Genomic DNA, 12,173 nt, shown 5'->3' on the forward strand with positions numbered 1-12,173 from the left:
ATATTCACTTATTTCCCTCATTGTACTGCATGTGAATGTCTTACTTCAGCCATCTTCACCACTGTAATACAGGGTGGGTCTGTCTTTCTCTTGTAAGTAAGTGGCATCAATTGTCTGAAGTGTATGTAAGACTGAGTTCCCACTAGATAAAGCCACAGAGCAGGCCAAGATGACCCAGGAACGCTGAGTAAAAGCGTCTGCTGCCAGTTCTCACAACCTGAATTTGGTCTCCAGAATCTAGGTGGTGAAAAGAAAACACGAGGTTCTCTGACTACATACCTCATATACACCATGGACTGTGTGTGTGTAGGGGTGGGTATCCAGCGCAGAGTTTGATGAAAGGAAAGGAATTTACTGATGCGTAAAAGTGAATTTACATCAACACTGCTGATCTCATCTGAATATAGATGCTCAAATTGCCTGTAAACCAGACTGGAGAGATGGGCTGAAGTTACTTGCAGGTCCTGAAGACATGAATTCCATCTTCAAAAATCACATGATTACATAATTCAAGGGGAAAGGTGACTCAGTTCCACAGGCTGTCCTTTGACTTCCAAACATACCACAGTATATGCATATACACAAGGAAATACAAATGTTAAAAAAAGCTCATGACAGGCTCACTCTGTGAGTTCTTTTTCTGATCAACAGTATACATTTCTGAGGAATATAGGACAGGCTTGAAACCCTGCCTGTGCCATTTCTGTGTGTGTGTGTTTAGGATAGTAAATACATGTTTACAACACAATTTAGCTTTTTATTACTATGAAAAAATGTCCTGAAAACAAAGGAAAATAGACTTATTTAGATGCATGGTTTCAGAGTTCTCAGACCTAGAAGCAGCTGGATCCAGTTGCTCTAGGTATGTGGGAAGGCAGATCACCATGGTGGAAGCCTATGGTGGGACAAAGATATCTACTCATGGCAGGCAGGCAGATAAGCTAACCCAGGGCGCAGATCCAAGGATCAGCTTCACGTAACTAAGGCAAACCTAGTTTCCTACACGTCCTAATAATGATGTCAAATAATCCACTGATGAGGTCAGAGCTCATGATTCAACTACTTTCCAACAACTAACAGCCATACTTTTAACACGTGAGCCTTCAGCAAACAGTTTAGATTCAGACAACAGCAGATGGATAGTAGTAATTCTGTCCATTTCTGGTATCATTAATGTCCAGGATTGGCTTCATTTTCAGGGACAGTACTGACCACCTTAGAAGTTAGACGATTCATTCTGCCAGATTTCTCATCTCACTGGATTGATACCCCCTTGCCTTATACTACAGCAGAACAATAGCTTACTGTTACTGCTCTGACTTGGATTGTATGCATATTCTTAGGCCAGTCATGATGGAAGAGGGTGGGGGAACCCCAAGTTACTGTGCGTGACACTTCCTCTTGTATACCTCATGAATATAATAAAGTACTGGGCAGGCTGACCAGGTAAAGACATTGAAGTGTTCATACTCGGAGGACAGACCGTGGGCAGGGAGACACAAACACCATTTTATCAGCTATCTGGTTTGACTGTATTGAATGTCTTAGAATACAAATGTCAAAAGACTGAAGTCAGTATGAGTCATAGGCAGATGATCTTGTTATATTGTTTTGATATACTGAGTTAAACTTCAATAAGCAACTCTATGATCATAATGAAAGCAGAACTTTATACATATGCTAGCAAATACAGCTGCCAATACTGTGAACATGGTAATTTTTCTGTAAACCAAATAGCAAATTATAAAATACATATTTTTTTTAAATTGTGATGTTTGCTCTGTTGTCCAGGCTAGCCTGTAGCTCCTGGACTCAAGTAATCCTCCTGTGTGCCTCAACTAATCCTGTAGCTATGTCTCTCTGTCTCTGTCTCTCTTTGTTGTCAGTTTTGTTTGTCTTTAACATGTTCCCTGCTACATGATAGTCCCAGTAGTTGAAATACTGATTTTCGTTCTTCGCCAGACAAAGCCTTTTAATTCTAAAATATCTTCAAGGAAATGTTAGCTGAACACGGTATCACACATTAAATTATTTAGCAGTATTTAAAGGGGGATGAGATGTAAGAAATATATAGTCACCTTTTGATATGCTCAAGAGTTTGGTTCTAGCTTCCCTGTGGGTGTACCAAAGTCTGCCAATATTCTCACATACCTATTAAATAAGATAGGATAGTCCTTACAATTAACTATGTACCTTTGTGCACATCATGCTATATACATAAAATTGTCATATCTTTATAATACTGAGAACAGTGGAAATGCTGTGTAAATAATTGCTGTACTATATGGCTTAGTTACAACAAGGAGAAGGCTGTACCTGATCAGTACAGATGTGAATTTTAAGAGGTCTGGTTTGTTGAATTCACAGACTCAAAACCTGTAGACACTCCAGACTGATGTGTACACACACACACACACACACACACACACACACACACACACACCAATCTCAGATCCACATTTGTGAAAGGTATTAACAATGAGACAGGAACAGACAGAGAAACGGTAGATTTTAGATTCACCAAGCCTAAGGGCAGTGCTAGCATCTACCTGTCCCTCGATGTGGGCTGCTCTGAGAAGGAAGACAGTATACACTTAGCTGACGCCTCCAGCTGAAACTGGCACTTGAGGCTACCAACATAAAGACCTTGCCGGAGTAGCTCAGTATCATATCTTTATGTGTGTGTGTGTGTGTGTGTGTGTGTGTGTGTGTGTGTCACACACACATAACATGTAGTGCTATCTTTCCATTTTAAATATAGGTTTTTTTTCCTCCTTTTTCTCACTAATGGGATACTTGACCTACAATGAGCTAATGGCATGGCAGGTAATCAATGGATTTACTAGTAACTGACACAGTCAAGTGCTTGCTCCAGGAGTTCTGCCTTGCTGTAGATGGCTAGGCCTCCTGGCCAAGGTCTATAACAGTCTCAGAGGATTTTATTAGATCCTGTCTCCCAAGGCACTGCCATATTTGTTTTAATGTGTGGAAACTGGTTTTCCCCCCCAGTGGCCCAGAACTCCACAGCCAGGAAAGCTAGCTCATACACTGCTATGTGGTACACCTCTACTTTAGCCTCACGAACTCACCTACCAGTGATGAGTGATTTCCTTTAAGAAATTTTTACACTAAGATTTTCTCCCCCCCACCATGCAACTTGCTCTAAAATCAGGGTCTCTCCCATACATTACTGTGAGGTTTCTGTGATACATCTTAGTCACTAACAAATCAGTCACAGCTAGCCCCATGTATGCCCTACGTCTTGCCATTCTCCCTGAATTAAATGGGTGTGTTTGAACAAATTTATTTAGCCTCTTTAACATTTTATATGTTCTCCTATAAAACAGGCATTTGGTATATTCCTCTTAGATTTGTGATGGGAAATAATTTTTTTTTCAAAAACAATTCATGAGCCCCGGCAGTCATTCTTCAGTACTCAGAAAGGATTTGTGACTAGAACTAGACCCTCCTCTCATGTAGTTTACATTCATGGAGGTATGACTGGCAGAGGACACATATAGAAGTTCTCTGCAGAAAAGAAAATCTGCTCAAGAAAGCAACAAGGATGCTATATACTTATATCTGTCTGAAGAGGGGACGTTTAAAAGACACCTGAAGGACACGGAAGACATCTCAGTGCAGGACAGCCAGGGCAAAGAAGTAGCATGTACCTAAACTGACAGCAGAGGCTGTCACGTGTCCCAGAGTCAGGAGAGATCACCGTAAGAAGGAGCAAAGGATGTGGGATGTGAGATGAGTGAGGTGTTGTGCCAGCATGGCTGTGTCCACACACCATGGGTGAAAGTCTGGGTGTATTCAAAGCACAAGAAAGTCACAGAAATCTTTGAAACAAAGAAATGACATGATCGAGTTTACATTCTAAAAGGAATGACTCTAGATGCTTTGTGGGGAAGTAAGAAGAACAACAAAAAAACATTCCACGCAACCACCACTTGAGCCATGCATGATCTTTCAGTTGAGTTTATAAAAGGCATCAGCCTTGTGAAACCATGGTAGGTTTTCAGAGTCCATTCAGAAAGGTCTTCTCCTGGAACAGTTCCTCAGGACCCCACTCAAAGTCTACTCTAATTTGAATAGAGGTCTAATGAACTTTCACCAACAGACTAAAAATAAAAGAAAAGGGGAGAAAAAAATGGTCTTACAGAAACATGTAATAATGGGCAGTCTTATATCAAAGGAAGAAAATTCTTTCTTTAAAAAAAAAAAGAAAAATAGAAAAAGAACCTATAATCTAGTAGCAGCGTAGGAAAAGGCAGGCTCTGAGGTCTAACAGTGCATAGCAATTGTGGGTTAAAAAATGGCTTTGGCTCATCAATAACAGCTACCTTATGTTCTGTATAATTTAGTAAAGAAGACAGGGAAATTAGTATTGCTATATTTGAAGAAGCCCTCAAACTTGGCACTGAGAGGTAAAAACTTGATTTTTTTTGAAACATTCTCTTTTTAAACAAAAATGCTGCTTTTCCTAATAGTACTCAATAAGAGAAATGTGGCTGTCTTAAAAGGATATTTTCAGCAAAAATTCTAAATGTTCTTTACAGCCAAATAACTTTGGCAGCTTCTCTGTAGACTGATTGTCTTTGGTTCTATGAAGCTAGACCTAGTATTTAGTGTGTTTCTGTTTTATAAACTAGAATCAACTGTAGATTTACCTTCATGAACACAAGTAGTTAAGGAAGTGTCTTACATACATGGTGTGTGTGTGTGTGTGTGTGTGTGTGTGTGTGTGTGTCTGAGTGTGTGTTTGTGTGTGTGTGTGTTCAAAGAGTATAAAGAATGAAATAATAGAAATTTTCTTTTTCTATATCACTTTGTTTCTTCTATTTTCTAGAAAAAGGCTTATAGTTTTAAAGTTTGAAACAACTGAAATGCAAGGCTCATTTTGTCCACTGTCCCTTAGGGGCTCACATGTTGCATTATTGTTTTGGCAACTATAAGGAGTCAAGCAAGGTTAAAGCCACTTACTCCTAAGGCCAGGAGATGCAAAATGAGTTCTATTCTTCCAAACATTAACTTTCTTTTTTGTTAATCCTAGAATAATATGTTCTTCTTAATATGTGTAACAGGTCTTTTCTAAACTCTAGAGCCAAGAAAGCATAAATCTTTTGAGTTAAGTAACACCAACTTTGAAAATCAGACTGATGTGGACCTGTTTATATCCATCAAAACCAAAATTGATTAGAAGAAGATTATATGAGTTGTGGGTATAGATTTATTGAAAAGATGTTCAGTGCAACATTGTTCATAACAAAGATGTGAACCTCAACTAAATGAAAGAATAAAAAGCTGTTTACCTAAATAAAAAATGTTATGTCAATACCACGAAAAAGATCACTCTACAAAAATATGTATGAATCATTTTAAAGTGTTCACCATGTAATATTAACGTGATAGGATTAAGATAGTAAATTAAGTGTAATGCAATCTCAATTACAGAAGAATAAACATTGACAGTAAATGCCTTTCCATGTGACTTGGTTTTGCTTCTTATGTTTTGTCTTTCCTGGGTTTTATAAAACTAGCAAGTAGTATGCTTTAATTAGCACAAAGGAAGAAATTTCCTAAAGATCTTTCTGCCCACTGCATTTCAATAGTTTCCCTCATGCATGTGATGGGGGAGGGGTATTTTTCATTTGACCAAGAGCAAGTTACTAGTGGATATAACATAGTGAAGTAGGTCTATCCTCCCTGCCCCCTCAAAAAAAAAAACCCATTAACTTCTTGTAGCCCCTCAGAGAAGGATGGAGCCCTATGGATCCTTCCCCTATCCATGGTGGAATGTCACAGGGGCTCAGTCTTGTGAAAGACGCTGACAAAATTAGAAAGATGAATGTGGAAAGGACTTCATGTGAAGAAAAAAGGTTTCAGTTGAAGCAGATGAGAGAACGTCCATGCTCTAAGGGATTCAGAATGGTTCCTGAGATAAGGAATATTAAAGCCAGGGGTGTGGAGGTACAACCAAAGTTGTGTGTGTGTGTGTGTGTGTGTGTGTGTGTGTGTGTGTGTGTGCACGCAAACGCATATGATTGCAAAGGAATAAATACATTTAAAAATATTTTATGGTCCACTTTACTGCAGCTCTGTCTAAAGGCAAAACATCTGCACAGCTAGAAAAACACAACACACCCACACACACACATACACACTAAGATTCTAAACTGCTAGAATCCCTATTTTCTGCATAAATATAAGATCCATATTTATAACCACAATTTTAAAAATACATGAATTATTTTGTACCACTTAAAAATTACATATGAATAGTCAAAATGTAAAAGTTCCCAATTCCTTTTCCTAAAATCTTGTAAAGAATGTAAATACAAGTATTTGTAAAATGTGGGCAATTTTTTGTTGTATTTTAAAATAAAATTTCTTGTTTACCTAAGATTTCTAGAATGAATATATTAGATTAGAACACTTCAAATAATCACATTATTTAAGTTTTCCAAACCTATAAAATGTTTTTTCTCAACTAAGAGTCCAAATCCCAGACCTGGGATTTTCTACATTTTCTTTTTTTTTTTTTTTTTTTTTTGGTTCTTTTTTTTCGGAGCTGGGGACCGAACCCAGGGCCTTGCGCTTCCTAGGTAAGCGCTCTACCACTGAGCTAAATCCCCAGCCGATTTTCTACATTTTCAAGATGCAGACATGTTGATACTGACATTTCTGAGTGTGATAGTTCAGCTTCCAGTCAGCGATGATGTGTACTTGAGGTTCGGCTGAGTCTGGATGTCAGTCATCTCCATCCCGAATGTATGGATCCAGAGTCTCCCCGGTGCTGTTGAGTGTTTCAGAATGGTTCCCCAGAACCTAAGGCATTCATGGCTGCCACGTCTGTTCCCAGTCTCCACTCTTCAACAGACTTCCACTTGTCAAAGTGCCCTTCCAGTCAGCCAAAAAATAGAAAATCACATAAAAGTGGGAATTTATATGTTGTGTTAAAATAGTTATCTCTTTATCAAATGTGAAGGGCAGAGACGCCATTTGAGAACAAAGGCTTCCGGCCACCATTGTCTGTGTCCCCGTTAATGAGCATTCTCAGATCTGATAGAACTTTCGTTTTCAACTGGATGAATCTCTGACATAAAAAGATCGTCCTGTCTGTGGTATTAGGGAGAATCGAAGCTTCCATTTTTATAACAATACAAGCAACAACTGGCAGAATATAGATGCTCTGGAGCAGTTTGAAGAAGCTGAGAGTTAATTTCAAGCTCCTTAGAAACACAATGTGTTTCTAAGCTGATGGTCTTGGTGCAAAGAGACTTTTCCAGTCATGCCTCCAAAGATGCAGAGGGCCTAAAGGTCCCCGTGTCTGATCTATGTCTTAGAAGTGCTTTTTTAATTTGCAATGTGCTCCAACATCTTTCCTTTAAGGAAAAATACAGCTGGAAAATAGGAGCAAAATAAGAGAATTAATAACTTTTCTTTGAAAATACATGCAATTTCGGAGCTGTCAATTTCAGCTATGTCTCTTTAAATACCCTTTCTCCTAAAATACAACTGGGTAGATGAGATTTGGCTTTCTTGTTGTTTTTTAAATTCCATTATAAAAGTAATAGCCCTGTTTGGGGTATTTTGTAAGCAGATAATATTCTGCTAGTGACTGTCTTTGCAGTAATGCATTGCTCGAATTCTGAATTCTATTATTTTACATCCACAACAGCTTAAAGTGTATTTTTTTTATAAACAGCAAACTTTGGCTCATAAAAATTCATTACATAAGGGCATACACAAGTGCCTTTCCTTCTACTCATTGGCAGTCAGTGATTCATCAGCTTGCCACAAAAAAAAGAAAAAAAAGAAAAGAAAAAAAAAGGAAAAAAACAAAACCAATTTCATTGCAGATGTTCTGTAATTTCCAGGCTCCCTGAGCTGTAGAACCGTATCACACCACGCCAATGCGAGGGATGTAAAGACGTTCGAAGGCCTGGGCTCACTCCTTTAATAGGATTGAATATCATTTGCTGTCTTATCAGTCTCTTATTCTGCCCTTCTTCACATGTGTCCGTTCCACACATGGATGGATAATGGTAGAAAACTTTTAAAGCAAACAGATTCCTGGATGTCTAAAAACAAAGTCACTCCTTTTGCTGTGGTCTTAGGTGAAGTACTGAGAAAAAAAGTTGCCAATTATATGTATGACATATCACACGCACACACACACACACACACACACACACACACACACACACACACACACACACAACCTTTTCAACCCCAGAGTGATGTGGGGAAGGATGAGACTGGTGAAACTCAGTAACCACCTATCATCCAGTTAACAACGGGCTCTTAGCATTTACCAGTTACTTCCACAGATAGCATGAATTTAGTTTTGTCCATTTTTTAAGACTGAAAGATGAAAAATAGAACCCACGTAAGGAATATGGAGATTGAAAAGGGAGGGAAGCCTTATAGTCCCAGAGATGCTCTCCTCTCAAATCTGCGTGTGCTGAATGAGCATTTCTCCAAAATGCTGACAGGGAAAGCATGGCTGTCTTTTAAAGGAAATTCAAGTCAGTCTTTTTAAAAAGGATCTTCAATCCCTGAACTCAGCTTTCAAATCAGAGTTTGATAATTAAGTTAATTATTAAAAAAAAAAATACCGATTCTGTGGTATTGCAAGAGGGGATTGGTAGATTGTGAGCTAATCAATTAGATGTTACTTGGTGCTTTGGAATCTTTCCTCCTGCCATTGCAACTCTTCCACATATGTTCTCCATAATGAGTTACAGAAGCAATGCTCATAAACTCGCCTTAGCTGGGCAGCTTTCAAGCAGAGGTTTCTAGGAAGAAGAGTTTGTTCATTAGTCTACTCGGGTGCCTTGGATTTATTTCTCAATGGAAGTTAATATAAAGATGGAGCATGATCTATGAGGGGTCTATGGTTATGGGATTTACACCTGCAGGGGCCTGGCAGAAAGTAGAAGTAGCCGAGGTAAGAGAAAGTGGGTCTTGTGCACCTGTTCAAACACTGTGGGTAAAAGCTCATAACCTGTTCTCGCCCATGCACGTCACTCCCCAATTACTACATAGTGAACCTTGGTACCTGGAAGACACACACACACCCACACACACACACCCACACACACACCCACCCACACACACACACGTTAACATGTTCACAATTGGTACTTCGTTATTGTGCAGAGTTGTACAGTTGCAACATCCAAAACCTACAGCAGCGATTTCTGACTTTGTATAAGCTGCCTCCCTGGTGCTCCCAACACATACAGAGAAAGTGCCTGGATTTCAGCTTCTGCCTTCTGTAGCTATGAAAACTTCATGGAGTTATTTCCACATTGGAACAGATATTCAGGGTAGCCTAATGCCATGGTTCTCGGCCATGGTCACTAGTGTTGACTCCAAGTAAACTCCTCTCCTGTTCCCTTTGAGGTTGAGAAGTGTGTTTTGCATTGATAACAGATGTCATGTGCCATTTACTTACTGACCTTTAAATTCATTTAAAACTGGTTTCTCCTTTAAATAAACTGAAATTTAAAGCCATATCAAAAATTAAGCCTTCCCCCATCTCCATTCAATTCAGACAAACATTTTGTTTTGTACACTCTCTTCATTATATGGAACATTAAAAATCTGAAGGAAAATGAGTGCCAAGAGCAGGTGAGAAGGTGTCGAGAGTGAATTGTGTGCTTGGAGAGTATGAAGATCAATGTCATTCCACAAAGGAATGGTAGCTCACTTCCAGGAAGAGTGGGATTTGAATCCGTCCTTCTTGTAAGATATCTTCAGGTGAAGAGGTAGGAAAATTACTCTTATGACTTAACACAGGAGCCTTTAATAACCAAGTTCAGACAAATGGCCCTTCACCAGATAATTAAGATTCTCTAATGTGTCACACATGTGAGCACAAAGAATCCAGTGGCATACACAATACAGAGCATATATTCTGTACTAAAGTAGCTCACAGGTTTTCAAAACCCTAGCAGCACAGCAAATAGGGTTTGGTCAGAGAAGCATTTCTGCAAGGGCAGGGTGAACAGAAGTTATCATGGGACAGATAAAACCTAGCTGGGCTACTAATCCCAATGAGATCTTCCCCAGGGTATCTCAAAAGGCTGGGGTAGGAACACCAAAGTAAGGCTATCAGAATGGAAACAGAAAATGATATTTGTACCAAACACTTTTAGGACTGGAGAGATGGCTTAGCATTTAGGCGTAAGGACTGCTCTTATGGAGGAACCAAGTTCAGTTCACAGCATGCATACATACACCAAGCAGCTTACAGCCTCCTAGAACTACAGTTCTCGAGAATCTGGTGCCTTCTCCTGAACTATATAGGTACCTGCACTCTCACTGGGATATCCTTACACTGTACACATAACTAAAAAATAAAAATCTTAAAACTTACACACACACACACACACACACACACACACACACACACACACACACAAAGCAGAAGTTCTTGGCACTAGGGACAAGCTGGTGATTTTCTGGAGTGTTTATTCTGTGCAGTCTTACAAAGCCATACTTCACAAAAGAGGCCACTGAATGTTTGTCCAATACACACAGCAAGTGTGAGAACCAAGTGATTTCTCAGTTCTGTTTTATAATTCCAGAGCACAGTGCAATGTCATTCCATAATGTTCAACAGGTTTGCCCATAAATTGCTCTGCATTTCTGATGTTAATAAAAATCAGAATGTATCAAAAAGAAGGAATATAGAAAGGAAGGAAAACGAGGAGAAAGGGGAGAAAGAAGGAACGTAGGAGGGAGGAAAGCAGGAAGCAAGCAAGGAAGGAATGAAGAAAAGAAGAGGGAAATAAACTAAGAGGGAGGGAGGGGGGAAGGAAGGAAGGAAGGAAGGAAGGAAGTTAGTTCATTTTCAGTAATTCTGCCCTCTGGTAGTGGCAATATTAGAAGAGAACGGGGCTAGAATGCCTTGGGTAAGAATACTATAACATAATAAACAGGGGTGTGCTGTGTAGAGACTTAAGAGGAAGCATTTCTGTCAAGAGTTCACTTTGATCTGAGGGTAGAGATAATGATCTATTTTGACAGAAATTACTGTTTTTCTTGGGACATAGCATGGCATTCCAATAGCAATATTCAAAAATAGTTTCTTGAAGAATGAATGAGAAAGAAAAATAAAATTTTAATGTATGTTCATTCTAAGTGTCTTATTTACCATTTATTTTGTATTTCTATTTTACTAAGAATACCAAATATTACTTTATTAAGAAATTTGATAGAGCCTTTCTATGCTATCATAAGAGTATAAATTGATTTTAAGGAATAGATGGATTTTGTGCACTAGAAATTTAAAACATGTTTCTGTTTATAAGAAATTGTTATTTTGTAATTTAATGCTACTAATGTATGGATAGATTTATATAGATATTATCTATATACTATCTTAAAAGTTGTTAATAGAAAAAAATTTCTAATGGGATATGTTAAAAGAATCATGATAGAAAGGAGTAACAATGTGTGTGTGTGTGTGTGTGTGTGTGTGTGGTGTGTGTGTGTGCATGCTCGCGTGTGTATAAATCAGTAACAATGGAGTGATTTATTATATAATATTGGTAATATCTGCCTTGAAGACTTTTGGTGTCATTGTATTTCCAAATGTTCTACAATAAGTGCATATCAGAAAACATACACTGTGTAAGAATGGAAATGAAAGGCTGTGGATATAGCTCAGTTTGTAAGGTTTTCTCAGTGGGCACAAAGTCTTAGGCTTGATCGTCAGCAACAGATAAAGCTTACTGTGGTCATGCTCGCTATAGTCTCAGCACTCTGGAGATAGAGGCAAAAGGATCAGATATGCAAGGCCATCCTTGGTTATACGGTACATTAGAGGACAGCCTGACATACAAGAAAAATAATAAATAGTTTTTAAATTATGTGGAGAAATGTTTTAAATTATATATAAGATGAAGGGATAATCTCCATCCTTTTCCCAGAAGAAAATAAGGAAAAATACATGAAAAGACACTTGTTAGTAAAGGAAATACACAATGGTGATAAACTTATATACTGTATTCTCCATGAGTAGCAACTGAAAATGTGAATTAGAGTAACACGACACCCTGGATCTGAATATGAGTGGCACTCCTGAGCTAAGCAAAGCAATATGCTACTTAGAATACAAACCTTTAAGTAGCTCATAACTTCTGGACTTCTCAAAT

This window comes from Rattus norvegicus, chromosome 2 (assembly GCF_036323735.1).
Source record: "Rattus norvegicus strain BN/NHsdMcwi chromosome 2, GRCr8, whole genome shotgun sequence".
Classification (NCBI taxonomy): domain Eukaryota; kingdom Metazoa; phylum Chordata; class Mammalia; order Rodentia; family Muridae; genus Rattus; species Rattus norvegicus.